A 4234-nucleotide genomic window follows, 5' to 3' on the forward strand; every position below is an offset into this window, starting at 1 on the left:
GGTGACGACCAAGAACAAGGTAATGGTTCAAATGAATCCGATCGGATAAAAAAGACTAATGAAACCATAAAGTATAAAGACAAAAGAAATAAGCATGCCATGTACATGAATATTTCGTAAGTCATATATGTTCTATGTTATATTATGTATGGTTATGTTGTGACTTATGTTTATGAGAAAAGTCCAAAGTGTATGATATGTTTTATGAACTTGTTATGTCAAAGAATGAAGGTCATGTTTTGTAGGTAGGTAAGGTCCTAAGTAATATACTTGTATAATGAACCTTAATAGTTTATAAATGGCCATATTCCTTACTGAGCGATTAACGTTCACACCACGAAATGTTTTAAAATGTTTTGCAAGTAAGGATTAAGGCATGAAGCTGGGAGAGGATTCCGAGGGACGCTATGAGCATGAAGGGATGTTTTAATTATGACTATTGAATTGTTTTGCTAGTATTTAGTGTAGTAATTATGTTTATATCTCATAATGCGGTAAATATGTCCATGTTATTCCTAGGTGTGCGTTTTCTAGGTTCTTAATGGCCAAGGGACACTTAGGAAATACCCGGCTAGGGAGGGGTTTTACATGTATTTCGAGTTGTGGCCATTATAAAGTGTAAGGGGTGAGGTCATTGAAGAGAAATAAGGGTAGAATGGTCATAAAGTTGATTGATATGGTTAAATAGCGTAAATGGTAACTAAGGGTATAATGGTCTTTTCATACAAATCCATATGATTTAAGCATCCATAAAAGTGCACCAAGGATAAATTAGTCATTTACCTAATGGGATTGCTTAATTGTTAAGTGTTTTAAAGAAGTCAAATGGCATTAAATGAGTGATAATCAATATGTTATGGTGGAAATGACAAAAACGCCCTCATCTTGGACCATGGGCTATCCCAGTCTTGGCCTACTGTGGCCTCATGGGATTTCCACATGCGCCCCCTCATCTTGGGCCTCACTCTCTTGGATATCTCCACCCTTGCAAGTGGGTTTCTTTTGCCTTCCCCATATCTCGAACACAAGACCTGCAGGCTAAGTACTTGTGACAAGAGAGATGAGTACCATCAGGCCAGCCTACAGGTCTTGTGTTCGAGAAATGGGGAAGGCGAAAGAAACCCACTTGCAGGGGTGGAGATATCCAAGTGAGTGAGGCCCAAGATAAGGGGGCACATGTGGAAAACCCATGAGGCTGCAGTAGGCCAAGACTGGGATACCCCATGAGGCTGTAGTAGGCCAAGACTGGGATAGCCCATGGTCCAAGATAAGGGGGCTCTCACACTGCTCATGTGATTACCTGCACAAAACTCACAAGTTAGTTAAGGAGCTTGAATGGAATTTACATGCATACTTCCCAACTGTTTCTGAAGTGCTCTCAGTTGGGCTAAAATGGCCGTATATGCATCAACTTCATGAAGACCCATACATTTCTTTGGTTGCACCCTCTCATTAGGTCTTTGATAATTGTTGCTTGCCAGAACCTCAAGCAACTCGTGAACTTCTTCTGGAGTTTTATTCTGTAATGCTCCTCCCGAGGCTGCATCCACCATAGTTTGCACATTCATCGTTAATCCATTATAAAATGTTTGGACTTGCTTCCAAACTGGCAACCCATGATGTGGACACCTTTTCAGTAATTCTTTGTATCTCTCCCAAGCCTAATACAATGATTCTGACTCTTCTTGAATGAATGACGTGATGTCATTTCTCAACTTTGCTGACTTTGCTGGAGGAAAGAATTTGGTCAGGAACTTCTGTGCTAAATCATTCCATGTGGTGATTGTTCCTGATGGTAGTGCCAGTAACCATCCCTTAGCTTTATCCTTCAATGAAAATGGGAATAGTCTCAATCTGATTGCATCATCTGACACTCCGTTTGACTTGAAAGTATCACAAATCTCTAAAAAATTGACAATGTGTAGATTTGGATATTCCTTCAAATCACCCTTGAACTGAACCGACTGCTGGATCATCTAGATAATTGCCAGCTTTATCTAGAAGTGGTTGGCTTGTACCGCTGGTCTAGTAATACTCGACCTACTGCCTTCAACTGTGGGAACTGAGAATTCTCTCATTGTTCTATTCTCTACCATCTCTATAGCTATTACTTATGGTTTAACTGTAGCTTCTCTTTCTCTTCTTTCTCTATTCAGTCTTCGAGTGGTTCTTTCAATCTCAGGATCAACAGGAACCACTGGCTGACGTCTTGCTCTTCGTATAAACTACATAGGAAAATATAAAGAGTGAAATCACACCAAACAAAGAAAAACAAACAACAATTAAGTAAAAATAACACTCCAATCTAGCTAACACAAGAAAATTTTAATGTTAACATAAAACTCAATCCCCGACAATGGCGCCAAAAACTTGATGCGTTGTTACTACAACATGCATAAATAGCAAGTGCACTAGTCACACAAAGTAATAAAGTGATGAGTGAGTATCGTTCCCACAAGGATTGGTTGCTAAGCACTAAGTTTTCTACTGTTTTCAAGTTGGAGCAATCGAGTTGTTTGGATTAAAGGGAGAAAAAATTCTAAATATTCAAAGCTAAATTATGAAAGCAAGATTAAAAACAAGGTAATATCAATTTAAAACAACGGGTAGGGTTTTGATTTCATTCGGACTCTATGGATTATACCTATAGATTATGCTATTTTCATATTCAAATGCATTGATTGTAAATCGAATTCTCTAAATTGTAAACATACCTTCCAAGCTATGTTTTCCTACTTTTCCCTATTAAACTTCCGCACCCAACAAATTGAAGATTAATTGTTCAAAGCTCATTAAGCACCTAGAATCCTAGATTGATTTCATTGATTCTTAAATCTATCTCTAGCATTTAATACTACAATGGTGATTACCCAAGAAGCTTAACATGACTCATTTCTCAATCTCATCTTGTTCATCAATTAATAGCATTTAAAACAGAATAACCCCACAATCATTGCAGTAGCATACGAAAATAATAAAAATCAATTGCTTAATCCATGAGAATCTAAACTACATCAAAACCCGAACCCAAAATGGGTTAGTTCATAGCTAAATCAATACAATAAGCAAGAAAAATGATAAACACAAAGTTCAACATGATAAAATGAGAGAAAAGACAAGAGATCTCCCCTAGTTGCAGAATCCACCTGAGTTAATCCCAATTCTTCTCACTTTTTCAACACAAATTCGTCAAATCTAAAACTAAGAAGATGAAAAAGCTGTTCTAGACTAAGGAAAACGCGACCCCCCCTCAAAATGGTAAAGTTTCGCTTTTATACCTCGCCCAAAAACCTAAAACTTTGCCTAAAAAAACTGTGCGTTTTAAAGAAACTGAAAACTACGGACTTTGCCGCAGCAAAGAAGAAATCTTGCCGTGGCGACGAAGTGAAATGGATTCTCGTGCATGACTCATTTCGCCGCGGCGAACCTCCATGAAGAATTCTAAAATTACATAATTGCCCTCCGCTTGCTTCTTTGCTTGGATCTTGGATCTTCGATACTCTCTCATGGGAACAACCTTCATAGTGCTTCACTCTGCTTCAGAACTCTCCCAAATTTTGTGATTCGCTTACTTCTGAGTCCAGAAACTCCAATTGGCTCATTATTTGCTCAAAATGTCCATTTTAGCGTGAAACACAAAATGTAAAGAAATAACTAGCAATTCAGGCATAAATGAACTAAGAAGTATCTAAAATCCAACCTAAAAGCCTACTAAAAACAGTATGATTCTCGGATTATCATTTACAGCATTTGCCACAGTGAAATAAAACTTCGTCGCAGCATCCATGTGTGTATGAACTTCGCTATGGTGAAGAAATTTATTCTCCGTAGCAAGAAAGCTACTGTTCTGTATTGCTTTTATGTTTTTCACATAGGGGCTATCCTAGTGTTAAACGACCCTGTTGAGGGGCAGTGACTGATCTCACTTGTCAAGGTTGTTTGGTGACAACCTGGTGCAATACATGGGTGCTTGTTGTAAGAGGATATACTATAGCAAGTTCACTGGACTGACCCACCAGAGGATTCCATATGGATGGTAACCCTAATGTCTATGGAATAAATCCTCTAACGAATGGTGGTACACGTGATCCTTAGACTTGAGATCACCGGAGCGCCTTATACATCGATTGGTGCAGTTTGACACTAGCCTAACGCAGTTCTATTCAGAGCTGTCAATAGGATGGTGATTGGCTGCATCAAGGAGTGTATCAAGACTATGGTGGATTGATAGAGG

The 4234-nt window shown here is 38.5% G+C and overlaps 1 non-coding gene across 1 annotated transcript; it reads left to right on the forward strand.

Moving 5' to 3' along the window:
- The first annotated feature begins 1611 nt into the window (after positions 1–1611).
- Positions 1612–1718, forward strand: LOC116111101. The gene has a single exon (XR_004125000.1). It is a non-coding gene; the product is annotated as a small nucleolar RNA R71 (small nucleolar RNA).
- Positions 1719–4234: the final 2516 nt, after the last annotated feature.

Source organism: Pistacia vera, unplaced genomic scaffold (genome assembly GCF_008641045.1).
Source record: "Pistacia vera cultivar Batoury unplaced genomic scaffold, PisVer_v2 Contig625, whole genome shotgun sequence".
NCBI lineage: Eukaryota > Viridiplantae > Streptophyta > Magnoliopsida > Sapindales > Anacardiaceae > Pistacia > Pistacia vera.